We start from the raw sequence: 17,106 nt of genomic DNA, 5'->3' as shown, positions 1-17,106 counted from the left end.
AAAAAAAAAAAAAAAAAAAAAAAAAAAAAAAAAAAAAAAAGGAAAGGACAGCAGCAGGTCAAAGAAAAAGAATAAGGATGCTCTGAGGAAACCAAATGGACCTTTTCTTACCTCCTTATAAATACCTTAGGGAAGGTTAGAATTAATTTAAATGGATACAAAACACAAACTCTTAATGACACTGGAGGTACATTATCAGTGATAAATCTCACCTTTTTATGAGGTTCCATTCCTCAGAGTGAAAAACCAATACAAATCATGGGTGAAACAAATACTCCTATATCACTACATCAATCTCAGCCTATAGTTTTTCAGTTAGGTCCCCTAGAGGGAACCCAACATGTCTTCCTCTTTGCCCCCTCGGCCTCCAACCATTTGATAGGGAGAGACTTCCTAGAGTTATATAATACGTATCTTTCTTTCAAAAGAGGGAAGGTCGGGTGCGGTGACTCATGCCTGTAATCCCAGCACTTTGGGAGGCTGAGGCGGGTGGATCGTGAGGTCAGGAGATCGAGACAATCCTGGCCAACATGGTGAAACCCTGTCTCTACTAAACATACAAAAATTTAGCCATGCGTGGTGGCATGTGCCTGTAATCCCAGCTACTCGGGAGGCTGAGGCAGAAGAACCACTTGAACCTGGGAAGTGGAGGTTTCAGTGAGCTGAGATTGTGACACCACACTCCCGCATGGTGACAGAGCAAGATTCCGTCTCAAAAAAAAAAAGAAAAAAAAAAAGGCGGGGGTGGGAGATGTACTTAGGATTAGAAGATAAAATAGAATAATTAGGTCCAAAATTTTCTCAAATTCTGATGCTTTTAAATCACAAATAGCAATTAATATTGTCATGAAGGAAACTAGATTGTTAAATAATGAAGAATTATTTAACAAGAGCTGTTAAAAATAGTACTTGAGTGCCTCCTTCAGCAGCACATACAATAAAATTGGGGTGATACAGAGATTATCATGCCCCCTGTATGAATATGATACACAAATTCATGAAATGTTCCATATTTTACATTAATAAAAATTTTTTTAAAGATTAAAAATAGTACTTGATCAATTGTGGCCAAAATTCTCCACCAATATTGGAAAAATTGTCTTAGCTGCCACAATTAAAATTCAAATAAATCCATCAAAACCTTTTCCAAACCTTAAACAATATTCTCTAAGATCAGAGGCATAGGAAGGGATAAGGTCTATAATTTTGGATTGAAAGAAAAGGGGCTTGACTTTTTATATACAAGCCCATACTCCAAACAGTAGAGAGTGGAGATTTGCACAGAATCTGAGAGCAATTAATAACATAGTCATTCTTCAACATCCAATGGTTACCAAACCTGCATACGTGCTGACTGCCATCTCAACTGAAGGTGTGTTCCTTACTGTAAGAGACCTATGTAGCTCATTCTTCAGCATTCCTGTGGATAAAGATAATCAATTTCTCTTTACCTTCACTTGGGAAGATAGGCAATACACATGGACAGTTATGCCTCAGGGATATACTGAGAGTCCAACTTATTTTTCACAAATATTAAGAGCAGACCTTTCAGATGTTGACTTCCTTAAGAAATATACCTTGATGGACACAATTTACTTCTCTGCTCAGGAGATAAACAAGCCTCCATGGCGGATGGAATTTATTTATTACAATGATTAGTTTCAAAGGAACACAAAGCCTCAAAGAAAAAACTTCAATTCTGTCAAAAACAAGTAAGATATTTAGGTTATCTAGTATCAAAGAAAAGCCTCTTTATCAATTCAGATAGGAATAAAAGGAATATTGGGCCGGGTGCAGTGGCTCACACCTGTAATCCCAGCACTTTGGGAGGTCGAGGTGGGCAGATCACAAGGTCAGCAGTTCAAGATTCAGCCTGGCCAAGATGGTGAAACCCCATCTCTACTAAAACTACAAAACTTTTCCAGGTGCGGTGGCATGCCCCTGTAATCCCAGCTACTCAGGAGGCTGAGGCTTGAACCTAGGGGGCAGAAGTTGCAGTGAGCCAAGATCATGCCGCTGCACTCCAGCCTGGGCGACAGAGTGAGACTCGGTCTCAAAAAAAAAAAAAAAAAGAATTAAGGAATATTGGCCTTCCTTACCCCAAAACTAAGAAACAACTGAGAGAATTTTGGGGGTTCACCAGATACTGAAGAAACTGAATTCCAAACTTCTCCTTAAAACACTCAACCTTTATATACTCTTTTTAAATAAGGTGAACTAGACCACCTGGAATGAACAGAGGAAAATCAGTTAACATTAGAAATTTTTGTTTTTTTGTTTTTGAGACAGAGTCTTGCTGTTGCCCAGGCTGGAGGGCAGTGGTACGATCTCAGCTCACTGCAGCCTCTACCTCCTGGATTCAAGTGATTCTCCTGCTTCAGCCCCCTGAGTAGTTGGGATTATAAGTGCACACCACCACACCTGGCTAACTTTGTATTTTTAGTAGAGATGGTGTTTTGTCATGTTGGCCAGGCTGGTCTCAAATTCCTGAGCTTGGGTGATCTGCCCTTCTCAGCCTCCCAAAGTGTTGGGATTACAGGGGTGAGCCACAACCCCTGGCTAACACTGGAAGAAATTTAAGAGTCTTATAGATGCCCCAGTGTTAGGGTATCTGAATTATAACATTTCATTTTCATTGTTTGTTCATGCACTGCCTTAGGCATTCTGACTCAAAAACATGGAGATCAAAATAGACTTGTAGGATACTATAGTCAACAACTGGACCCCACAGCTAAAGAACTGCAACCATGCATGACAGCAATAACTGCTACTGTCCCTACAGCGACCAAACAAAGAGTGATAGGATCTCCCCTCACTGTCTTCATTTCACATTCTGTGGAAGCACTTCTCAACTTGCACCACATTTAACACTGTTCAGTTAGTAGACTAGCTTCTTATAAAAAGTTCTTCTTTCTGCTCCCCAATCAATCTCCAGATGTAAAAGTCTAAATTTTTCTAAATTCAACTGCCCCTGCCTTCAGATGAAACACCACATGATTGCATAATCTTAACCAACCACCTCCTCTCCTAGGATGGACCTGCAAGAAACCCTCCTTACTAATGCTGATGTTAATTGGTTTGCAGATGGATCTTACTTAAAGGGTAGATCTGAAATTTACCATGCAGGTGATGCTATAGTATGCTTGACTGAGGAAATAGAAAATGCTTATCTTCCAGGAGAGACCTCAGCTCAAAAAGCAAAGTTAATAGCATTAATTAGAGCCTGTCAACTGGCAAAAGGAACAACTGCTAATATATATACAGAGAGCTGATAGGCTTTTAGAGTAGCTCATTACTTTGGAATGCTATGGAAATAAAGATGATTTTTAACCTCTTCTGGTCAGTCTGCAAAAAATAGACCCTTTATTTCAGAATTATTGGAAGCTATATTATTGCCCAAATCATTACCCTTTATCAAGATTCCAAGCCATTCAAATACTTCAGAAAGCAAAGGAAATCAATTAGCAGATAGTACAGCAAAAAGGGCTGTACTAAGCGCATCTGAACAAGAAAACCCATTTTAGCTTTTAAGAAAGCACTTGATTTTGATATAAAATTAGCTCAATCCAAAGCTCCAAAAACAGAACAAGAAAATTGGGAAAGTAAAGGGGGAATGTACTTCTCTGAGACTGGGCTATGATATGGACCAAATGGTCTACTCACGCTTTCAACCAAATTACAGTTATCTTTCTCAACTCATGTGCATGATTTAACTCATTGGAGCCCTGATAAGATGATTGCTTGGGAAAAATAAGATTATTAGAAATCTCTAACTGTTGCTTATAAGATACATAATTGCTGCCACATCTGTCCAAAACATAATCCAGGGAAGTCTTTACATAGTTCTCCAGGTCATTTTCCTTTACCAGAAAGCCTAATTGAGGTGTGGCAACTAGATTTTATTCAGGTACCACCATTGCAAGAATATAAGTAGGTTCTAGTAACAGTTTGTATGTTTTGTCATAGGGTGGAAGTATTTCTATGCAGAAGAGCAACAGCCTTAGTGATAAGTAAAATTCTTTTAGAAAAAAATTATTGCAACGTGGGTAGTCCCTCTAGAACTTCACAGTGACAGAGGACAGATGTGCTCATTTTACTGGACAAATAATCCAGTCAGTATGTAAAATCTTACTCATTCTCCAGTGTTTCCGTTGTGCCTATCACCCCCAGTCACCTGGGACAGGGAAATGCACAAACGGAATCACCAAAACTCAACTGGCAAAATTAACCGAGGTTTTAAAAATTCCTTTGGCCAAGGCCAGTCACAATGGCTCGTGCCTGTAATCCCAGCCCTTTGGGAGGTTGAGGCGGGTGGATCATCTGAGGTTGGGAGTTCGAGACCAGCCTGACCAACATGGAGAAACCCCATCTCTACTAAAAATACAAAATTAGTTGGGCATGATGGCACATGCCTGTAATCCCTGTTACTTGGGAGGCTGAGGCAGAATTGCTTGAACCCGGGAGGCAGGGATTTGGGGTGAACTGAGTTCGTGCCATTGTATTCCAGCCTGGGCAACAAGAGTAAAACCCCATCTAAAAAAAGAAAAAAGAAAAGAAAAGAAAAGAAATTCCTTTGGCCAAAAGCTCTTCCATCGGCTTTGCTTAACCTAAGATTGACCCCTTTTGGTAAATGTCAGTTGTCTCCATTTGAAATTATTATAGGCATTCCTATTAAATTGTCTGCAGGAAATTGTGAATCTATGATATTAAAAGGGGTTGTGTTCTATCATTGCAGTAGCCTTATAAAGCAGCTAACTAAAAACTGTAAGTTAGTGAAAGACTCTTTCCACACCGAGCTCCCAGGAGACAAAAAACTCAAGGACCATGGACTTCAACCAGGAGATTCTGTTGATTGGAAACGCTATCTTTTAAAGGACTCTCACCAATCAAAGTGGAAGGAATCTTATCAGGTGCCCCAAAAACTCGTTGTGTCAACCAATGATTCCTGGATATACATCACCATGTAAAGAAAGCCATTTTGCCAATTTGGACTTCATCTCAAACCAGTGAGCTAAAATAGAAATTCTCCAGAACCAACAAGAACAAGAAAAAGATGACATCTGAGGTAGTCAGCTTTCCCGAGACACTGGACCAGGCCTGCATCTCTAAGTGAATATTTACTTTTACTTTATTAAACTCATTTACTGCCAGAAAATGTTTAATTTTTTTTTTTTTTTTTGAGGCGGAGTCTTGCTCTGTTGCCCGGGCTGGAGTGCAGTGGCCGGATCTCAGCTCACTGCGAGCTCCGCCTCCCGGGTCCACGCCATTCTCCTGCCTCAGCCTCCGGAGTAGCTGGGACTACAGGCGCCCGCCACCTCGCCCGGCTAGTTTTTTTTGTATTTTTAGTAGAGACGGGGTTTCACCGTGTTAGCCAGGATGGTCTCGATCTCCTGACCTCGTGATCCGCCCGTCTCGACCTCCCAAAGTGCTGGGATTACAGGCTTGAGCCACCGCGCCCGGCCTAATGTTAATAATAACTAATAGATGGAGAAGGTGTTCACTTGCAAGTTCTCACCAACTTTCTTTCTTTTTTTTTTTTTTTTGAGATGGAGTCTTACTCTGTCGTCCAGGCTGGAGTACAGTGTCACGATCTTGGTTCACTGTAACCTCCGCCTCCCGGGTTCAAGCAATTCTCCCGCCTCAGTCTCCTGAGTACCTGGGACTACAGGCGCTCACCACCACGCCTGGCTAATTTTTGTATTATTATTAGAGACAGGGTTTCACCATGTTGGCCAAGCTGGCCTTGAACTCCTGACCTCGTAATCTGCCTGCCTTGGCCTCCCAAAGTGCTGGGATTACAGGTGTAAGCCACCATGCCCGACCTGTCAAATTTATTTCTTTTCATTCCTAGTTCTTATGTTTTGCTGCCACTGTCACCAGCTATTGTCCATGAAGCAAACCTCTTTTGGAATAGGCTCAGGACAATGCAAATGGATTACAGAAAACACTTATTGGGTGTGTGGTCTTATGCCCTTTTCCGGTGGTTCTGGCTTAACATGGTGGGCATCTCCTTTCCAAGAACAAGATTGGATAGAATGTCAGAAATATATCCACAAAAATTAGTTGGGTGTGGTGGCAGGTGTCTGTAATCCCCACTACCCAGGTGGCTGAGACAGGAGAATCGCTAGAATCCGGGAACTAGAGGTTGCAGCTAGCCAAGATCATGCCACTGCACTCCAGCCTGGGCAACAGAGCAAGAAAAAGAAAGAAAGAAATATATCTGTATTTCTCAAGAATACTCATTGGTGCTTAACACTAACATGACTAGAAATAATAAGTATCACTGGCCTTTTAATAATTTTTTTTTTTGAGACAGAATTTCATTCTTGTCGCTTAGGCTGGAGTGCAATGGCGCGATCTTGGCTCACTGCAACCTCTGCCTCCTGGGTTCAAGCGATTCTTGTGCCTCGGCCTCCTGAGTAGTAGCTGAGATTACAGGCGTACTCCACCACAACCAGCTAATTTTTATATTTTTAGTAGAGACAGGGTTTCACCAGGTTGGCCAGGCTGGTCTCAAACTCCTGACCTCAGGTGATCCACCCACCTCAGCCTCCCAAAGTGCTGGGATTACAAGTGTGAGCCACTGTGCCCAGCCAATAATTTTTTTTTTTTTTTGAGAAGTAATCTCACTCTGTCACCCAGGCTGGAGTGTAGTGGCACGATCTTGGCTCACTGAAACCTCCATCTCCTGGGCTCATGCAATTCTCCTGCCTCAGCCTCCTGAGTACCTGGGATTACAGGTGGCCACCAGCACACTCGGCTAATTTTTGTATTTTTAGTGGAGACAGGGTTTCACCATGTTGGCCAGGCTGGTCTCAAACTCCTGACCTCAAGTGATCCGCCTGCCTTGGCTTCCCAAAGTGCTGGGATTACAGGTGTGAGCCACTGTGTCTGAGCCTTTTTAATAATATTTTATAGGAGGCCAAGACAGACACATCACTTAAGGTCAACATGGTGAAACCCCATCTCCACTAAAAATATAAAAAGAAAAAAAAATTAGCCAGGTAGGGTGGGGCATGCCCATAATCCCAGCTACTCCAGGGGCTGAGGTGGGAGAATTGCTTGAACCCAGGAGGTGGAGACTGTAGTGAGAGGAGATTGCACCACTGCACTCCAGCCCGGGTGACAGAGCCAGACTCTATCTTAAAACAAAACAAAACAAAACTTTAAAAGCAAAGGAGCAAAGGACATAGGGACATAGGAAGGCTTTTCAGAAAAAGAGACCAGTTCATTAGCTTTATTGCTGGTACTGCCCCAAATGAGAGATAAGACAACTCTATTTCAAGATAGTATAACACAAATTTGGGATGGTTTTATCTGGCTTACTCCCTATTTGGTCAGGTCAGTAAGCTTGCCCCTAAATGTTGAGAATGAAAGAATTACACCAAGGATACACAGCCCAGTAGCACAAGAGATACGGGATGGATACCCAAGGAACAGTGCATCCACATCATTGTATTACACAGTATTGATTGATGTGCCACTGAAGGGGCACAGGTATTCACTGATGTGAGGTACAGTAAGTTCCTCTTCAAAGAGTCAGCTCGTTCAGCTTCCTTATTCCTTGTTCTCTATTTTCAAGCCGAATTTCCTCATTCTTTGTACCTTTCCTTACCCCTAGTTATGGTAAATCACCTTCCTGCCAGCCCTAATCTGTAATTCACATCTATCCCCTCAATTACCCACTCTGCAATTGTTATTCCCGCCAAAACTATCCTTCTGCCTTTACTGTAATGAACAGCCTCTCCCTTCCCGCCTAATTAGCCCTATTCAATTTTAAACAGTAGCCAATCAGGTCAGCTTAGATTGTGCGGTACAACTCCAGCCAATGGGGAAAGGACACACCTACAGGAGCCGCTGTCTTAGAGATAAAAACCCTGCCCTACCCCACTCGGTGTGCTCTTGTGACCACGCCAGGTACAAGTGACACACTTCTGCAAAGGTAAATTGCCCTGCCGAGAAAACTTTTTGCCGGAGGGCTGATTCTTCTTTGCGGCACTGAGCAATTATTTCCAACACTGGCTAGCTCCAAATTGGACATCTTGGCTATGTGGCATCAAGCTATGGCCATGGTTATGCCCAGGATGGTTAGAGCAGTTTTCTTTGCATTATGCCTGGGCACAAGATTGAATAATTTACAATCTTGTAAATTACAAAGCCTGCAAATCTTCTTCATTTATAATCTTATTGGGTTTGTTCTGTATTTCATTGGTATGATCAATTATCTTCCATCTTTCCGCCACAATGGGATATAGAAGAGGTCCTTTGGCATGTAAAGGCCCTAACCAATTACACAAAGAAGACATTAAATGACAGTTGCATGATTATCATGTTACTAAACAATAAAGTTTCTTATGAGAAAGGCTGCATTGTTCAGGTGCAGTGGCTCATGCCTGTAACCCTGAAACAGGAGGTAGAGAGAAATTATTTAGATAGTAAGGGCAACAGTCCTTGGTGGAATTTCCCTTTTAACAAAAAGCAGCCACAGAATTATTTCTTTTCTAACAAAGAGCAACCTAAAAAAATCAAGCTGCAGACACAGATAAGCAAGCTGGAAACTTGCATAGGTGAATGCCAGCCAGCTGTGCCAATAGAAAAGGGCTACCTGGAAGCCAGGTATGTTCAACATGGAGGCCTCATCTTTCCTTTTCTTTGTCACTATATGTATAGTAAAAAGGTAGGCAACATGGCACCAGCTGAGTAGAGAACTCATCTGCATAGTAAAAGATTAGGGTGGGGCGGCCAGCTTCCTCAGGGTACTACGCAAACAGTACACCTAGTCCTAACCAGTTATTTGTGTACTATGCAAATGACATGACAGTCAGGCCTATCTTTCATGCCCTATGTAAATCAGACACCGCCTCCTCAAGCCCATCTATAAAACCTTCTGCATTTCATGGTGGTAGCAGAAACCCATTTGGGACCCCTCTCTCTGCAGAAGAGAGAGCTATTCTCTCTTTGGCCTATTGAATCTCCACTCTTAACTTCACTCTTTGCGTGTGTGCATCCTAGTTTTCCATGGTCATGGGACAACAAACCTCCGGTATTACCCCAGGAAAACGACACCACTTCAAATCCCAGCACTTTGGGAGACTGAGGTGGGTGAGTCACTCGAGGCCAGGAGTTCCAGACCAGCCTGGCCAACATGGTGAAACCCCGTCTCTCCCAAAAATACAAAAATTTGCTGGGTGTAGTGGCGCATGCCTGTAGTCCCAGCTACTCAGAAGGCTGAGGCAGGAGAATCGCTTGAGCCTGGGAGATGGAGGTTGCAGCCTGGGATGTGGAGGCTGCAGTGAGCCGAGATTGTGCCACTGTACTCCAGCCTGGGCAAGAGAATGAGACTTTGTTTCAAAAAAAAAAAGAGAGAGAGAGAAAGTCTGCATTACAGAACCATATGGCTTTAGACATACTCACCGTATGCTCTGTGATAACACATGAGGAACCCATGTTATCATAAAGACGAAGTGTTCTGTTTCTGTCCTGGAAGAGTCAGATAACATCACTAAATTAATGTCTGATATGAAAACCTAAATAACCAAACTTTAAGATCCTACACCCACTCTAAATGATTGGCCAAGAAGCAGGTTTGGATCTTGGGGAACTTTGCCCACAGAAGCTGTTATGCGTTCTTGAAATTATAAGCATTTGTTGTATTTTGTCCTGTTTTTGTCTTTATTGCTTCTGTGGCATTTGTTTGCAATGGAGTCAACATACAACTGAAAAAATGAAAATAATGGTTGCTCAAAGAATTGCATTAATTGAAGATACAACTGTGTAGTTGCATCTTCTGCAACTACTGTGTGACTCAGGTTACAAAATCGCTTCCTTCATGTTGCTTTAAATTCAGCCTACACCCGGAGCTTGCAGTGAGCTGAGATCGCACCACTGTACTCCAGCCTGGGCGACAGAGCAAGATTCCGTCTCAAAAAAAATATAAAAATGAAAATAAAAATAAATAAATAAATTCAGCCTACACCCCAACAGGTTTTTGTTGTTGTTTTTGAGACAGAGCCTCACTTCGTCTCCCAAACTGGAGTGCAGTGGCGCAATCTCGGCTCACTGCAACCTCTGCCTCCTCAGTTCAAGCGATTCTCCTGCCTCAACCTCCTGAGTACCTGGGATTATAGGTGCACACCATCACACCCGGCTGATTTTTATATTTTTAGTAGAGACGAGATTTTGCCATGTTGGCCAGGCCGGTCTCGAACTCCTGACCTCAGGTGATCTGCCCACCTCAGCCTCCCACAGTGCTGGGATTACAGGCATGAGCCACCGCCCCGCCAACCCAACAGTTTTATTGCCTGACAAATTCCCCCTGCCATGGGATATGACACTCTAGGAATGAGCCTACCTAGCAACACAGGACTAAGCTCCTGAACTTAAAAGCAACCAAAAGTATTTGAGTTCAACTATGATGGTTTCTCCAAAAGATCGATGAAAAGAGGGAAATGTGAACTTAAATAATTCAAACTTAAAGCTGTTGGAACTTTAAATTATTCTGAGCCTTGAGAGAAATGTGACTATGTGGCCTGAGTCATGCCACACGCAGCTGCAACTTCTGCCTTTTTTTCTTCTGTAAATAATTAGGAAGATTAAATATCACTAGAGAAAAGACCCTCTCAGATCACTACTCCTTCTCACAGAGTATAAAGTAATCTGCCTTGGAATGTAACAATCCATAACCAATCAAATCACTGTAATGCATGCACTGGTCTTTTAAGGAAAATGTAATCTGCTAAAATTTCTGTGTCTCTGCATGTATTAGTGAAACCTTAACTTCTCCACTCTGGAAGGCTGATCCTGTTAGTTTGGAGTCGGTGTTTCTGGGTGGTCATCCTCAAGTTTTGCATTCAAATAAACTCTGTTCTTAATCGTATTTTCTGAATCTCATTATTAAGGTTGACACTCCTAATCGCCTTTCTTGGAAAGCTGTTTAAGGATGTGTCCGAGCATTCACATATATGCACATGCACTCGCACACACACACACACACTCGCTCTCACACATTAAAAAAAACACACACACACACACACAAATTAAGAGGAGGATATTGGGATTTTGGAATACATGAGATTGAAGAAACAGAGGATCCAAGAGAGGCAAAAAGAATTTCCAGGGTTGGCCGGGTGTGGTGGCTCAAGCCTGTAATCCCAGCACTTTGGGAGGCCGAGATGGGAGGATCACGAGGTCAGGAGATCGAGACCATCCTGGCTAACACAGTGAAACCCCATCTCTACTAAAAAATACAAAAAAAAAACTAGCCGGGCGAGGTGGCGGGCGCCTGTAGTCCCAGCTACTCGGGAGGCTGAGGCAGGAGAATGGCAGGAACCCGGGAGGCGGAGCTTGCAGTGAGCTGAGATCCGGCCACTGCACTCCAGCCCGGGCGACAGAGCAAGACTCCGTCTCAAAAAAAAAAAAAAAAAAAAAGAATTTCCAGGGTGATGGGAAATGGAAGTTCCAATACACCAACTAAGCAACAGGTCCACGGTGGAACCATCCAGATTGGAATAGGAACATGGGGGCACTAGGAAGAGTCTGGAACTGAAGCAGGGCAGACAGTGATGTAATTCTTCAATTATCTGGCATGGATAAAATTTAATTGAAAGTCATTTTACAGAGCTGTTGAGGGTGTGGAAATAGCTGTCCAAAGAAAATTAAGAAACTGTCTTAAAATGAGGCAATCATTAACTCTAGAAAAAACCAAGTTGCATAGGAAGGATATATAATCATGCTACTAGGCTCAAAAGTAAACTGCATACCACATATACATAGACAAAATTATAAAGACACTGAATATAAATTTTACAGATATTTGAGATTTTGGCCAGGCGCAATGGCTCATCCCTGTAATCCCAGCACTTTGGGAGGCTGAGGCAGGTGGATCACTTAAGGTCAGAAGTTCAAGACCAGCCTGACCATTATGGCAAAACCCCGTCTCTACTAAAAATACAAAAATTAGCTGGGTGTGGTGGCGCATGTCTGTAATCCCAGCTGCTTAGGAGGCTGAAGCATAAGAATCACTTGAACCTGGGAGGCAGAGGTTGCAGTGAGCCGAGATCATGCCACTGCACTCCAGCCTGGGTGACAGAGCGAGACTCTGCCTCAAAAAATAAGTAAATAAAATACAAATAAATACATAGGTATTTAAGGTTTTATTTTTTGGGGAAGGTGGTGAAAGGAAAAGAAAAGATATAAGTAAGCTAAAATCCTTATTACTCCTAACTGGAAATCAATGGATATATCTACTGAGATGAACCAAGAGACAGCAGTATGTACACATTGCTTAGAAATAAAAAAGTAAAATCAGTGAAAACAACTTATGAAAATTGAAATTAGTTACTTGGTGAATGGTAGTAGTAGGACAGTGAAGAGAAGGGGCTATTTTGTAAAAATCAAGATTCGTAATCTTTGATCTTTCTTTTTTCCTTTTTCTTTTGTTTTTTTTTTTGAGATGGAGTCTCGCTATGTCGCCCAGGCTGGAGTGCAGTGGCACAATCTCAGCTCACTGCAAGCTCTGCCTCCTGGGTTCACACCATTCTCCTGCCTCAGCCTCCCGAGTAGCTGGGACTACAGGTGCCCGCCACCACACCCAGCAAATTTTTTTTGTATTTTTAGTAGAGACGGGGTTTCACTGTGTTAGTCAGGATGGTCTCGATCTCCTGACCTCGTGTTTTTTGAGACAGAGTCTCACTCTGTCACCCAGGCTGGAGTGCAGTGGCATGATTTCGGCTCACTGCAACCTCCACCTCCTGGGTTCAAGCGATTCTTCTGCCTCAGCCTCTGGAGTAACTGGGATTACAGGTGCACACCACCATGCCCGGCTAATTTTTGTATTTTTAGTACAGATGGGGTTTTGCCATGTTGGCCAGGCTGGTCTCGAACTCCTGACTTCCGGTGATCTGCCCACCTCGCCTCTGAAAGTGCTGGGATTACAGGCTTGAGCCATTGCACTGGTCAATCTTTGATCTTTCATACTATTCAAGTATAGTACTGTAATAAAAAATAAAAGTTGATTAAAAATAATTATAATTATTTCATATAATGCAAAACTTTATAGGTGAAATTATATAATATCACAAAATCAGAAGTTTGAATTATAGTATTAATGTTCAGTTTAACACATGTAAAATTTTATTTAATCATATGCGTTATTACCACAAAGAAGACATGATTTGGAAAATCCATTTTGCACTTTGTGATATGCTTTGTAAAACTGGAGTTTTTAAATTGTGATAATTAATTCACGAAGGGTTAAGGATTTTATTTCTGCTTTCTGAGGTTTATTAATATTTAAAGCCTGGATATGTATTTGAAGCATAAAGAACTTTATCAAATTAAAGAGTGGCAAATCATTCCCCTTTGAAGAAAAATATTACAATTTGCATTCAAATTCCTTATCTTTTTTAAAGAGGAAAGACAGCATTAATTTTAAGTCTCATTATATTTACCATCCAAGAGTTTGCAAATGTTTCCATTTGCATTTCCATTATATCGAAATGATAAATGTAATTCTGTTTATGCTTTTCCTGGATTAAACATATATGCACATACCCATATATATATATATATATATTTTATTTTTTTGAGATGGAGTCTTGCTCTGGTGCCCAGGCTGGAGTGCAGTGGCGCAATCTTGGTTCACTGCAACCTCCACCTCCCGGGTTCAAGCGATTCTTGTGCCTCAGCCTCCCAAGAAGCTGGAATTACAGGTGTCATGCCCGGCTAATTTTTGTATTTTTAGTAGAGACGGGGTTTCTCCACCTTGGCCAGGCTGGTCTCAAACTCCTGACCTCAGGTGGTCTGCCTGCCTCGGCCTCCCAAAGTGCTGGGATTACAGGTGTGAGCTATCACACCGGCCACACACCCAATTTAAATTTTAAGAAATCAGCAGCAGTTATTTTACCCATCTGCAATCTGAGCCTGATGATGGGACAGCCTTCTCTTCTTTTCCTTCCCTTTCCTTTTTCCTTTTCATTTTCCTTTCCTTTTTCCTTTCCTTTCCTTCCCCCTTTCCTTCCCCCTTTCCTTCCCCCTTCCCTTCCCCCTTCCCTTCCCTTCCCCCTTCCCTTCCTTCCCTTTCCTTTTTCCTCTCCTCTCTTTTCTTCCTATTTACTTTATTCCCAGTATTGGCTGGGTATTGGGAATATAAAAAAGGATAAAGTATTACCTTTTATCTCCAGAAATTATAATCTGGTGCCACTGTACACGACTAAATGTAAAACAATGTGAACACAGCGAGAACAAAGTACTATGAAGGAATCAGAATTTACAAGATGTCTGGGGACAGAGTACACTGTGTTGGGGATCAGAACATACCACACCAAATATGACTGTAAGAGATCAGAATATGCCACCCCAAAATATGCCTCCTTGGCATGTTGCTTATTTTGAGCTGGTTATTTTGAGAAACTGCAGACACAGGAGTATTTCTGAAAAGTTACCCTTTAAAACAGAAACTTATGACCCGGCGCAGTGGCTCAAGCCTGTAATCCCAGCACTTTGGGAGGCCGAGACGGGTGGATCACGAGGTCAGGAGATCGAGACCATCCTGGCAAACACAGTGAAATCCCGTCTCTACTAAAAAAATACAAAAAACTAGCCGGGCGAGGTGGCGGGTGCCTGTAGTCCCAGCTACTCGGGAGGCTGAGGCAGAAGAATGGTGTAAACCCGGGAGGCGGAGCTTGCAGTGAGCTGAGATCCGGCCACTGCACTCCAGCCTGGGTGACAGAGCGAGACTCCGTCTCAATTAAAAAAAAAAAAAAAAAGAGAGAGAGAAATTTACATCTTTAAAGGCAGTCTCCATTTGTAAGGGTGTCTGTCTCTCTGCACCAGGGAAAAAGAGTAAATCAGTAGAGACTCATAACCAAGGGAGAAGGCTTGAATTTAAATCTGCACAAAAAAACCTTACCTTTGTTTTATGGTGTTTTCCGGACCTTTCCCTATACTCTTCTTTCTTTTTTTCCTGGAATGATGATATTTAAGCTTGAAGTTTAAATCCTTCTTTTGAGATCCACTCTAAATGTTGACAGGTTTCTCGGAGTTTTCTCCCAAATATACATGAGGTATATATATGGTAATAAACTGTTTGTTTTTCTCATGTTAATCTCTCTTTTATTATAGGTAGTCCAAATTAAGACCTATTAAGGGTAGAGAGAAAATTATTTTTCCATCCCTACAACTGGGAAGAAGTCTCTGAAGCAGACACTTTTTCACTTTGAGTTGGAGGGCATGACAGGCAACAGGCAACGGGCAATAGGAGAGGGCTTAATGCCCTGCGGCAGAGGGGCACAAAGTGTCCAAGGACACAGGTAGGTACCGTGCAAGCCCCTGCATCCAGAGAGCTGTGTGACTTCTGGTCCACTGTTGACCTGACCACACTCTCCCCTGAGATCACTCACAGACACTGGGAGGAGAGTAGGAAGCCTAGGGCTGTTCGGTTAGAACTGGAAACACCTGGGCTGGGGGGCAGGGCAGACTCCATGTAATGAGGAATGGCTGTTCATTTCTAGCACAAAGGAGAATGCATCGCAAGCACATTTAAAGAAACGAGTGCTGTATGAATAGTGCTAAATTAAAAATTATTGGACCAACGGATTTTCTTCAAGTTCCAGATTATTCAGAAACAAATTCATCTGTGCAAATTGGACATGAGATGTTCTTTCATTCAACAGTTATTTATCGGGCGCCAGCTATGAGATACTGTCAGTATTCAAGGCACTGGGAACCAAAAAAGTTCTTACCCTTGTGTCATATTCTAGTGACACCTATTCATTTTTAGTTCATCTTTCTAGATTAAAAAAAGAATTGTCAGAAACCAACTTAAAGATTTCTCAAGACTAATTTAAGTGACTGACCAACAATAGTCAAAAAACTTAGATGCAAATGTAATGGGATGTTTTTTAACATTCTTCTTATTAAAAGAAAATTGCATCATTGCCTTTATAGTAATATGTTAATGTCACAAAACTGAAAAGTGCTCCTTTGATAAATTTGGTAGTCTAGTGCCACCTGGTGTCCAAACTATTTAATTATGTTATTTAACAGATAAAAAGGATACTTTTTTTTTCCTCTGCTATGATTCAATTTATGGGATGTCCAGACAGGCAAATCCATAGAAACAGAAAGCAGGGCAGTGCTTTACTCCTTTAAACTTGAAATTCCCTAATTAAAAGAAGATATCACTTACAATTAAAAATTAAAACAAAATATATTAGTTAGGTGTGGTGGCACGCACCTGTTAATGAAGAAAGATTCTGTATTAGTTTCCTATTGCTGCTGTAAAAAATTATCACGAACTTGGTGGTTTCATGCAACACAAGTTTATTATTTTATAATTCTGGGATTATATGTTCATGATGAGTCTCTAAAATCAAGGTGTCAGCAGGGCTCTCTTCCTTCTAAAGGCCCTGGAGGAGGATCCGTTTCTTTCCCCTTTCTACCATCTAGAGGCTGCCTGAATTCTTTGGCTGGCAGTCCCCTACTGTCTTCGGAGCCAGTGATGACTGTTGAGTCTTTTCCATGATGCACCCCTCTGACACTACTTCTGGGCCCACCTAGATTATCCAGGCTACTCTCCCCATCTCAAAGTCAGTGGATTTTTTTCTTTTAACAGATATTGGTGGGGGGGGGGGGGTCTTGCTGTGTTGCCAGGTTGGTCTTGAACTCCTGAGCTCAAGCAATCCTCCCGCCTTGGCCTCCCAAAGTGCTGGGATTACCGGCATGAGCCACTGCACCTGGTCGTCAGTGGATTTCTTAGTTGCACCTGCACATTTAATTCTCCCTTGCCCTGTAACATAACCTATTCACAGGTTTTGGAGATTTGAATGAGGATCTCTTTGGGGAAAAGACATTATTTTGCCTATCATAGAGTCCGTTAGTTTTTGCTGGAGGCAAATATGCTACTTTTTGAGTTTCAGTTGAATGGGAAAGACATTAAACTGTCCCTATTTGTAACTTGGAATTCTCTGTCCCTATATATAACTTGGAATCAATGAACAGGAAGAGAAACATTGCTTCTGCCAATGCCTGTAAAAGTAACCAACGGTTTCAAAATCCCCACAGTGAAGTTTTATTTATGCTTTCTTTACTAATCTTAGCTAGAAAAAC

The 17,106-nt window shown here is 42.0% G+C and overlaps 1 non-coding gene across 1 annotated transcript; it reads left to right on the top strand.

Annotated features, from left to right (window-relative positions):
- Positions 1–913: 913 nt before the first annotated feature.
- LOC111545609 lies at positions 914–1,017 on the top strand. The gene has a single exon (XR_002732504.1). It is a non-coding gene; the product is annotated as a U6 spliceosomal RNA (small nuclear RNA).
- Positions 1,018–17,106: the final 16,089 nt, after the last annotated feature.

Source organism: Piliocolobus tephrosceles, chromosome 4, assembly GCF_002776525.5.
Source record: "Piliocolobus tephrosceles isolate RC106 chromosome 4, ASM277652v3, whole genome shotgun sequence".
NCBI classification, from domain to species: Eukaryota; Metazoa; Chordata; class Mammalia; order Primates; family Cercopithecidae; genus Piliocolobus; species Piliocolobus tephrosceles.
The sequence above is the reverse complement of the archived record's forward strand: the minus strand, read 5'-3'. Positions and strand labels throughout refer to the sequence as shown.